The sequence below is a fragment of the Mizuhopecten yessoensis genome, unplaced genomic scaffold (assembly GCF_002113885.1).
Source record: "Mizuhopecten yessoensis strain PY_sf001 unplaced genomic scaffold, ASM211388v2 scaffold2995, whole genome shotgun sequence".
NCBI classification, from domain to species: domain Eukaryota; kingdom Metazoa; phylum Mollusca; class Bivalvia; order Pectinida; family Pectinidae; genus Mizuhopecten; species Mizuhopecten yessoensis.
This window is the reverse complement of record NW_018404823.1, coordinates 213132-225839: the sequence shown is the minus strand read 5'-3', so window position 1 is coordinate 225839 and position 12708 is coordinate 213132.

Sequence of the window (12708 nt, the reverse complement as noted above, 5' to 3'; positions counted from 1 at the left end):
ATTTAAGAAACAATTCCAATCCCTTGTTTAAAACGATTGTATAGAGATTTTATATGTTTATGAAATAACTTCTATATTTAGATTCTTTTATTTTCAGAGGATAACTTTGTTAAAGCGATGGTATACGCTTTTTTGATATTTTTATATCTTATGTGTTTATAATATTCTTATATTTTCATAAGATAACTTGTTTGTCTATACGATATCTTAAATAATAATAATAATGATATACAACAGTTATATAGCGCCCTATATAATTTGTAAAATTACTCTGAAGTGCTTTACAACATATGGATAGTAGTAATGGTTATAATTGTAAAAACAAAAAACAAAGGCTTAGAATCACTTTAATAATTTAAGCAAGCAATGCGCACATGAATGAACAAATGAAAGGGTGGTATTTACATAACGTCTTTGAAAAGATTCTAAAATGCAGACGTGAAGAGGTGAGTTTTACTGTCGTCTCTCTTGAACTTGGCCAGGGTATTTGACTTTCTAATTGCAGATGGTAAGCTATTCCACAATGTAGCCGATCCCCCCNATTCTGACTCCGACCGCAGTGATCGTGACGGCTGATACAGGGTAACAAGCTCCTGTTAAATGAACTTTTCAATAAACATAATATATATCAGTAGGCAGTTTTATTAAATATTGCATCCTATTGTTTCTTGAATACCCCAATGTATGAGTATATCCTATTTGTTAAAACATTATCCTAAATATGTATAAACTTTGCGAGATGTTTTCTAAAGATTTGTAATTTTATGAAACACAGCATTTCAATGATCCTTGAATGCGTCTCTACCGAGGTCGTTTGTATTCTGTAGGACCGTGTATGAGAAGTCATCAGTGTGAGATCTCCCAGGTGTGGACACGACTTGCAGAATCAACATAGCTGTCTAAAGCAGTGGCCACCGGTCACTCTTTCTCATGCTAGTGTTAATAAAGCCTTTGTAAGGTATCGTAAGGGAACATTATTAAATAAAAATCAATAATTCTCAAAACGAATATTGCTACAGATACATTGATAAGGTTTTGTCACGGTATTTGAGGTGACACGACCATATGTCCCCGCGGATTATACTGAAGTTATAAAAATCGTCAGATATCCAACCCCTTTTCTGTTTACTCTTCCCCAACACTGCCAACTTTTTGTGGGTACGGCTCAAAGAAGAGCAAACAAGTCTCCATTTCAAGTGTCAGCTAGTTTTGTAAAATTTGGAGTATCAATTAATAAGTTTCAACCTGTCCTGACGTTAGAATAGACTTACGGAGAAAATTCAACAGATAGTCAGAGTTGAATTATACTTAAGTATTTATCTTTGGTCAGAGGTCAAGTATCAACACAAACACGCACCTGACTCGGATTGGCGATCGTGCTGCACCCTGATGGGATGATTACAAACTAAACTGATAATTTATTGTATAATACATTGGCTTTAGAATACACACAGTAAACTTCAATTGTAGATACCTGGCAGGTTAACACAGGTCTCGAAAAGATTAATAACCGATCTTGACATATATATTATCTTGTAGTCATGTGAAAATGGCGATGGCTCGTAATTCGGCAGCTAGTGGACATAATATAATTATAAACACGTAGTTGCGATTACCATATGAAAGGAATACTTTATGGTACTACTTTCCTCTGAGTTTATTGACTTTGTTCACAAAATGCATAATACAACTACTATTTTCTCCAATCAGTAAATATTTTATATTTATATAAAAAGTATATGGTGACCAATTACCGTAATATAGGTTTATGACATATTTAAGAGTGCTAGATCCCGGCTGATATAGTTATAATGAGCGAGCGAATATCTGTACTGGACTTGATAAGATGGTTTGCGATGGGACGGGTTTGTATTTTTATGTTTTCTAGTCATGTACAGAACCTGACTGCTGCATTTTTTCGATTAAAAGAGAGTTTTAAGAAAACGAATTATCATAAACCCAGTCTTTGTCAAAAACTGTTTTAACCTTCTGTCACTGTACCGTTAACTTTTCTTTAACATGTGTGTTCATGAAAGGTTCTATTTCAGCTAGAAAACAATATGGCATTGCTTTATACTTTCTTAAAAGTGAAATATTGCCATAAAAGGAGCAGAAGTCATTTTAAAATAAGAAAGCGTCTTCTTATAAAGCTATATTTTTCATAATGGTCTCAAATAAACCAATATTTCAGCTGATTTTGAAATATATTGTAACTGAGTTTAGGTGTAGTCTCCATAAGAGATAAATGGAACACATTTATACCCCAGATGTGTCATATATAACAAACTACACTATAGCGTGCATCAGTGTGTGTATGTATCATTGAATATTACAGGGCCGAATTCAGAGCAAAAGGTCTGTTACCTGGATTGACCAGTTGACCCCTATGTTCTGATCACGCCATAACGCATTTTCGCCACTGGTCAAGATTACCGACGCTTTTATCCTCCAAACAATAACACGAGAATGCATCCCAGTTTACGTTCAACAGTACTGATCACTATTAGTGAGGTGTTTTATGTAAGCATCTGCGTCGCGATTATAATGTCTATTATAAAAATGGAGGTCTTTCAACCTGTGACCGAGGTCGTTCGTACACGTGTCCTTAGCACAGAGGGATTCCGGCCAAATACTGGTCAGTATACTTTAATGGGACAATCACATGACATTTCTGTACTCTACCTCAATGTACATGATTTTTCTTTTAGTACTTTATATTTATAAAAGAAAAAGGCAGGAGAAATTTGAGGTCGTCAAATTGACTTAATTTCAAAATACGCTATTCCGCTCCATGATTAGTCCTGTTAGTGTCTTTGTTGATGATCAACATAATTTTCTAAATTAGACTATAGACATACTTTTAGATGTCATTTATTATTATAGATGTATTTTTACTTTATTGACAGATGATTTCAATACAAATGCACTTAAAATGCAGTTAAAAATAAGTTTTCTCTCTATGCAGAGCATTTAATTAAATAAAAAATTACAAAATTAACTTTGTTTATTGACACAAATTATGAAACAAATTATTAATTGTTATTAATCAGCCGTATTGATTCGATTGGAAGCATTTGTCTTTTAGGAGAGAGATGGTGATAGTCTTACATTGCAGCCTTTAAATGTGGAAAACTACAACATATGTGTAACATTAAGTGTTCAACATCACATTGTGGATATACATCTGAATTTTGAAGCGAGTATTTATATATACAAATTACCGTAAAAGAAGCAGTGACAGACTGTTTACTTGTCATTAAAATCCAGCTGTCCGCCATGAAGTGCTGTGTATTTTACATTAGTTTGTGTACACACAGGTATGCCCTGTACCTCACTCACAGTGGTCTATGTGATTATGTAAAGGGCCGTATTGGATACAAAAACCTGCGTCCTCCGAAATGCATCAACTGCAGTTTCAAAGATTTGAACATGATAGATAATGAAAATGATATATCTTCTCGTTAACATCATTAAGAAATAAGAAAACATACCCTTTATATATTGCACATAATATAAAGCTTTTACGGACAGGATGGAACAGAATAACATTAATGAACTTTTATATAAGATCCAAATGAATTTTCTGATTTTTAACAGAAGGAAAACGCCCAAAATTATTATACTATTTTATCTGGTGGTATTTAATTTGTTTTGTGCCTTTTTTGACTGTGACAGGTATTGTAAATGTTGGTCCTAATCACTTATTCTATTCAATATTGATACGTCTTAAAATGTTGATGATGACAATACGTTTTTCAAACCTATGTTAATTTCTATAATGAAGATGGTCCTTTTGACGATTCCTTTAAACGTATAACTGTTATTGTTTACCTCGACACTATATTGGAGTGTGCGCGAACAGAGACACTTGTTAATAAACACCGCAATCCTTATAACTACTTCCTAAAGTACAAATCTCAAATATGTTTCTTACCGTAATTGCATGTTTTTGAGTTGTATCGTTATTTAAACAAGACAAGGGACGTTAAATAGTTAACAAAATAATCGTAAATCAAAGGGTTAATTGGCATGGCGTTCATATCTAAATATTAATGTAGTTTTTGTAAAAAAGACTTTAATGCCTCTTGCGCAGAAGTATCCATTTATTTTCGTTATAGCTAACACTACAGATTCTAATTTTATCGATTTAGTTCGAAAATGTATTTGGTAATGTCCATAAAATAGAATATTATACATTATTTGAGTCACACTAGTGTTATATAAAGATAATAATCTCTTTTGAAGGAAAATAAGCAAAATTTGTATCATTCTTTATCCACACTTAAAACCTTAAAAGAACACGCACTGATTTGTACGCCCGTTATAGATAGCCATGTACAGAAGGCGAAGGCAGTATTTGTTAATACCCGTATAAATGCCCATGAAGTGCTCTCTCTATTGTAATGGAATTGATGATTAATGTCCGACGTCACTATCCTTGTGTGTACATATTGATGTATCAAACGCCACAAATATAAAAGTACTATTGTTTCTTTGTCCGACAGGACGATAATAAGTGATGAAATGTTAGTATTAATACAGGTTACACACGCTCGTAAAAATAACGCTTGGAATATTAACACGATGGAGTTGATAATCAATGTCCGTTGGTTAACCCTCTTTATGTACATATTGCTATTATAATAAGGAATGGATATGGTTTTATTGTCAAATGTGACTCGAACATTTGCTACACATAGCAAAAATGTGTTTATATTCAAAACGTTAGCGATCATTACATCTGTTTAATACTGATTGGATGGAGCAATTAACTAATGCTTAATTTGAAAATCAAAGGAGTTATTGAATGATATTAGTACAGGGGGGACAAAGAGAAATAACTGTTAATAGCTAATGGCGTAGAGTTGCAAAACTTCAATACGCAACGGATATAAAACTGGACAGTTGCTGCGGACGTGATATAATTACAGACCGATTCGATTGATATGGTGACCAATCCAATTTTCGAAAACCTTACAGAATGTTACTAAATATGACCACGTGTCTTTCATTGATATCATATTGTACATAACGAAAGAACAAAGCTACATAAGAGTACATTGTCGCACATTAAACGCAACGAAACGTAACATGAATTTAAATTAAAAGAAAAAAGGAAAACGTCGATGATATTAATCATCACAGGAAATTTCGATACTGTTTTATTGTAATTTAACTTCAAACTGGAGGTCTTATAGTGATATTGATTCAATGATTTTAAACAACATTATTTAATCAATAATCTCGCATTATGATTTTAATATCTTTCCGTAAGATGCCGACGCGACATCATATTTTAAAGAACACATGCCAAATTGACATTGTTCGCCATCCAATTAATTTATAATAAACAACATCATGTAAAAATGTTTTTTGTTTGTGTTTGTTAGTACCACAGTAGTATTAGTTGTTGTATAAACTAATACGAAATGTTTGTTGGATTTGAATTGTACCGGAAAGTTCCGGGGAGCAAATTGAGCATTAATACCGGAGAACATCCGTTCCGTTAAAGGTACTTTACAGCGCCATACCACACAAAGGTGTTCATCTGCCGTTACTGATACATACAAAACTCTAGTGTATTCATCCACGCAATTCATGTTCTACACGCATACGTGAGCATATTCGTCTGCGCAAACAGTCGTTTATCTATATAACGACCGATAAAGACATGTGTGTTTTGTTGCTTATTTCTAATTTAAAGTATCGATTCTTTGTAAAAGTGCGCATACAGCTATTGTTAACATATGTGTACTGTCGCTGGAATATCGCTGTGTAATTTGAAACTTACAGTTATTCCGGTCGTTTATTACACAAATTATTTTAGAAGTTGAAATAAATTATGCACGCTTGCTACTATAGACTGTCTTAACTCATGCATGTATAATTTTTTCATGAATACAACAAACCACTGCACAAGTAGACAGGATTCTGTATGTTAAATTCAATGTATTTGACGTGGGTAAATGGTAAACGGTTAACTAGTAAATGTCGAATGTTAAAATTTTCCTGACATGTATATGTTAAAAAGGACCTGGTGTCATATAATTATAACACCGGCCTATGAATAAAAATGACAAAGGGAAATGACAATAGTTAACAACTTTAAAACGTGTTACCAAATTTGTCCAGGGTCATTTTACAACATAAATATATTTAATGGCCCCCAGACGGTCAACGAAGGGTTATATACGAATGATCGTGCAAGGAAAAACAACCATTGACATACTTTATTCTCTAAACCACATAGACATGTTACTTTACAAATTTACCCGATATTTTTTCTCTCAAAGGGGTTAGTAAACAATGCCCTGTTACTGCTGTATATGGGGTAGACCATTACCATATAGAAACAATGAACAGTCGCCTATTCAAAAAGATCACAGATGTTTCACGTTTGTTCGGCAACATGTATACCGTTACTTCAAATGATTTAAAAAATCTGTCTGCATATTTTTGTCTTTGTTCTTTATTGTCCGTACGTATGGGGCCTCGTGGCACGCGCCGCCGACGTCACGAACACTTTGAGATGGTCACCCTTCATTTACTTACTGGACATAAACACTTACCAGGGTCCGAGATCAATGGGTAAAGGGACGCAAACAGGACTGGACCGTGGCATATGTAGTGCTTTGATAGATAGGGCCATCATTTATTGATGATGCCTGGTGTTACTGCTATTAACGTGTGTTGGACGTTTGTATCAATAGTTGTACTATTTTCTTTACGTTTAATTGGATTTATATAAATACAGAGTTTTACGCACCTTCCCTTCTGTTTCAGCAACGTTACAACAATTTTGGTTTCCATCCTAATGACCAATGTCATCATCATTGAGGGACGAAACAGTTGCATAGAGCTGAATACAGTATATATAACCAAATTTTATAGGCGCAAGTATATGCGTGTGTCTTGCGTTCCTCTTTAGAGAAGAATCCTTTGTGATCCTGTAAAATCATAAAATTTTCGTGGGACATTAAATTCGTTTATTTCGTGGATATCACAAAAAATCCACAAAATTAAATCCCCACGAAAACATAAATTTGGTATGATATAGACAGGGGGAAATCAGAAATCGTCGAAACATAATGTCTTTGAAACAGGCTAGTATGTGAAAACTACGACATTTTAACCCCACGAAAAGAAATGATTCTACAGTATTTGGTTTTATATTTGCAAATTTATATATTTCATAACGATTCTGTTCGTCTCACTTAGTCGTACGGTGTCAATTGAAAAAATGCATTTGTTTTGTTAATTTCAAATGCAAGTAGGGCAAAATAAGTACGTACTTCTGATTTTGTTTATACTTTTATGAAATATGAAGTGAAGACAAATTAATTGTGATATATGATCAAGCCATGCCATAAACAATAAATCATATATTTTTTATGCAAAACTCAAATATATACATGCAAATTAATTCAAACGAATTAATTCACAACAAAAAGATTATTTGACTAAAACGAATTTTGTCTCATTCTCTCGCAATGTACATATCATCAGACCAATATCACAGTGAGTGAAAACTAATAAAAAATAAATGAATTCACAGAAATAGCAATATCCTCCTTTTACAAATGAAAATAAAAAAATAATCTTAGAAATAAAAAACAACAACTTAAATTTGTATCAGTACTATCTCTTGGAAATGCTACCAACATGACATACTTCGAACGGAATTACGATAAAATTCAATTTTTATTAGTTAAATGGCTTTTTTTTTTTTGCATGTGTTAGTGCCCGCTGCTGTGTAAGCATCTGTGTGTTAGAAGAAACATATGACTTCGCAATGCAGAACACACCACCTGGACGTAACAATGCACTTTGATATTTGGATTTTATGACAAATATATTTACAGAAATTGGTCAATTAATTGATTTTTATTACTCCCGTTAGCTTACATTATTCTAATATCGAAACCACAAAGCCAGGCTGCACTTCCCGTTACGTTTCATATTCACAACAAAACTTTCACGATTATTTAACCTTTTAATAACATCAACAGAAAAATACATTAATCAGGTGATATTGATATCATGGAGGTAGAACAAACACATAAAAACATCTATATTCAATACCAGTGGCACAAACTGACATTAGAAATACAGCTGTACCCATTCTCCTAAAGACGAATATAAAATGACAATCAGATGTGCTATTTATGTTAATTTGTTCTTTTATTTGCGCGTGCATAGCTATTTCAAACAGCCGAAGAAGGGTAATTGAAAATGTCTGCTAAGAAATTAATATAGAAAAAAATCTGTATCATCAATAATTTGGGAAAAAAAGCGTTTGGTTGTACTCGATTTTGGTATCCTGTATCTATTACCAAACTTTAAAGGTGCAGTAACATGTGTGTGGGCGTGCTACGTCCATCTTCCTAACATCCAAAGTATTGAAACCGAAAGAGATTACTACCGGATACTTGGATGATACAATACAGTGTACCCAGCATAGCAGTGGTGAAGCCTTAGTAAAAACCCTAAAAATCATAATATGGCATTCACACATACACCCACAGGTACTAATTGTTACAGTTTTAGCCATTATGCCTGGGCTAGGATGATTCGCTGTTTATCTTCATTCTATTGAAAACAACTAACATTCTGTCTGTCTTGTATACGATGAGTAGCCTTTCATAATCATCTTGTATTGTTGTAAGATCGGCGCATATATATTCTTACATTTCATGGACATGTGGTGTTTAAATATGAACGCTTTTATCATTTGTATCAGAAAAGAAGGAAGATATATTTTTTGTCCATAGTTTGTGGACATTATGACTTAATGTATGGATGCCTTTAAACTCGTTTTAAGATATTTCTTTCGTTTCTTTTTAAATTAATTGATTTGTACTTTCCTTAGATTGTACAATGAACAAAGCTGGACCAATGCTTGTTTTTTTTACTTTGTATCGAACTTAAAAAGCTAATCACCACTTTGCGAGGTTTTGAAGCGTTACTTTGAACTATATCAACACAATACTACTGTTTGGGGTTGAAAGTAAATCATGTAATGTGTAAAGAGTGGTAACACGTTATAAAAAGTTGTAACAGGTTGTAAATCTACACGACAAAACCTAGTAAATCTGAGGGGACAGAACGCCACACAATAGTTGTGTGCGTCCATGACATGGGCGTTACCAGTCTCGGTGCAGGGTACGGGGATGTTAGAGACCTCCGCCAACCACCTGTGTCGCGTGTGTGTTAATGGTGCGAGGCGAGGTCGATCGGAACGGCTAACCAAATTTGGGGGACTCATTGTTACCTCCTAACGGTCGAGTAAATTGTTTATAAAAAAGACAGGTAGCTAGCGAGTGTCTAAGCATTGATTATTTATACGGTAATTAGTGTACCTCTGGGTTGTTGGTCACTTTACCGCTCCCGGTATGTTACCGGTATCATTAGGGTACTGATTTTAGAAGATTGTTTACTTGTTTACTTGTCAATATAAAATCAAAGGTCTGTTTGGCGACACACTCTTTGCATATTAATCATACCGAAACATAACATATGTATTTTCATAATCAAACGCAGTAAACATGCTTTGTCAAAATCTTTCCTCTTGATTGAAATAATGAATAAATAAAAATTAAATGAAATTACCATTTTGCCCCTTTGAGGATATTTTTTTTATTTTAAGCAGTGCACATTTATATAATATTTATATAACCAAGGCAATATCAGTGATTCATTCATACATCATTAAAACTTAAGCGTAATGAAACCGAGTTCCTGTAGCAAGTTTCATCAGTAAAGTTATAGATAAATATCGATTTCAAATCAATAACTATTGTAACAAATAGAAAAGCTAGATAAACAAAAAACTCAATCAGTAAATTACACACGTGAATGTAATGGGATTCGAAACTATCACCTGAAGATAAATATACACACGAAAACCCTTTTTCCTACATACGTTTAAAAGAATGCTAGATCTTAATGTAACACTCAGATGAGAAAGCTTTATAAGACTTATTCCAGCTCAGCACTCTTTTCCAGGTAATTTTGCGCCAATATAAATGTTACACAATTAAATGATTTAAACAGAGGCAGTAACCCTGTGTTGTCATCCCTGTTCTGTTAATTCTCTGGTGATGTGGGAAAGCTGGAAAGATAGCATATGATGGAAAATGTACATTAAGTTACGATATATATGATATGCTGTGAATCTAAATATGTAAACTTTCCGTAATTTGCATTTTAGATGTTTATCTCCATTGCTTTATGTGATGTTAACAAAGCAGTAAGGAATTGAAATTGTGTGTTGAACCAAGACTTTATTTTGCAAAATGATTTTCTTTGTGTGTGTTGTTAGATTCCTTACCAACAGTTACATTTAAGAAAGCGCAGATGTCCGACTACTACGTACTTATACTGCTTACCCTTAAAATGCACAGAAATACATGTAAGTTTATAAAATTCAGATTTGTAAGTTTCCAATATTTAATTAATCGTTTATTCATTAATAAAATAGAACTTGATAACAAACAAAAAATACAGAAATCGTTCTCCAACGTTATTTTCATCTATTTCTGTCGAAGTTTAAACTTTTTTTTTGCTTTGAATTAATTTAAACATTATTTCGGTCATTTGGATAACAGAATTATATTATTCCTTTTTAAATCCGTATTATATAGCTCCATTATATTACTCCATTATTGTATTATCTAATTCAGGTTCCTGTATATTTTGTGTCGTCAAAAAAGTTATAGCAATGTTTTAACGTGTACAATTGTACCTCATCAAATATGATTCCAGTGTATATTGTCATATATCTTTATAAAGTACGCTGTCAAATATACATAAGGTACGTCGTTAAAGTATGTCATCAAATATCAAATCGATCCATGTGCGACATGTGTGTGAAAGTGACGATTTGTTTCTAAAATATCAGTTTGAAGTGCGCTCCGGGCGCGGGTCGCATATTTCCAGCATATTATAGAGGGCCGGAGTTCTGACGTTAATCGACGACAGACCGATATGAAAAAAGCCGTTAAAACGTCAGAATAATTCGGACTAGGGAGGTACTAGAAAACTCTTTGTATTTGTTTGTTATATATGCATGTATGTACAAGTGTGTGTGTGTGTGTGTGTGTTCCGCTCATATCTAGTTAGTATATAGCCTAATATTTAAAGAATCGAATCGGATTAACATGTTTGTCGTTATATAAATATTAATTAAGTCGTAAAATATCTGTCATCAAAGTAAGTTAAAACTGTGTTTAGTGTATATCGTCAAATTTATCTCGATTCAGCACATTTTATATTTGAAATCCATACTTAATTTAGCGACATTATCATTAAAGCAACTGCTGAGGTCAGCTGCGACCTCATTTTACGAACTGAATATCTGTTTTGCTTGTTGTGCATGTTAAAGAGATTGTCCTGAAAGGGCTAGTTGTAATGCAAAATGCTACCACTCTGTCCATACCAATGGCGTCAGTCGAGTTCATTTTCGAAACACTAATGCAGCCGTATTAGTTCTATCGTGTGTGATTGTCTTTCACGTGAATCGCCATGTCTGGAATAAGCAGCTGTATTGACCATTTCTGTATTCCAGCATACATAAAAGAAACATTTTGAATCAAGAAATATGATTTGGCTGTTGTGCTTTTTTCTAAGAAAGGATTGCGTCTGCAGAATAAAAACAGGTGACGGTATTTTTTATGACGGACGCTGATACTCATAGTCCGGTTTCGATGAGCGTCGGCTCTTTGAACTCTTCGAAATTCGGAATCAGAGAACTGGAATAACGTAAATAGAGCAAACATTTGGTCGCACCAGCTGGAAAAGCGGCCGCGTCCCCCTCCCGTATGGAACTTGAAAGAGATCCCGTCTTATCCTGCAATTCTTTGAATACCATTCAGCAAATGCTAGGATATCCTATTTTGATACCGTTATACTGCAGTACAAAGCAAGCTCTGATGGTATCTGAGCGTACTTGAATATCAATAGAGCGGTTCTGTCTTTCCACAATGGCCTGATAGTGGTAACGCGCAACATATTACCCATCATCATCAGCCCTTTACATCTGGAAAATTCGAAGCTAAAAAAACGCTACCTCCCTTTGTTTTAGACAAGCAGAAATGAAGCATCACCGATAAACCTTGTTGCATTGTCTTCGGGTCTTCACGGAGACAATAGGATAGAAAGACCATCACCTAACACCGTCACACCTGGTTAGTTAGCCAGGTTTACACTACCTCATCTCATAATAGCTTTGTCAGGCAAACTGTTTATGAACTTGTATCGGATTTCAAAGAATAGCATTATCATATATGGTGGAGACGGACCATGGCAAATTCGTATAGTACAAATTAACTTAACCGCAAAGTGTGAAAGTATCCAGAAACAGATGGAAGGTATATGGTAATATTTATCTATGTTGATCGTTATCAAAGGTGTTTTAAACCCCATGTTTTCTTCAAATGACATTTAAGATACATAAAGTATAGTGCATTGCAAATGGTTAGCTAATAATGCATAGAATCGAAGTGATACGGGGTTAATGCCTCTTTATTTTATTTTCTGTCATTTTACATCTGGCATTTTCAGGATGCTGGTAACTTATTTGTATTATTACTTAATACTGTACAGGTATATGACGCTGTTAATGGTTAATTTCTCTCTTGTCCTTTATCGCATATATAGAGACAATATGGACAGCTGTACACATACAATACACTCAATGTGAAATGATTA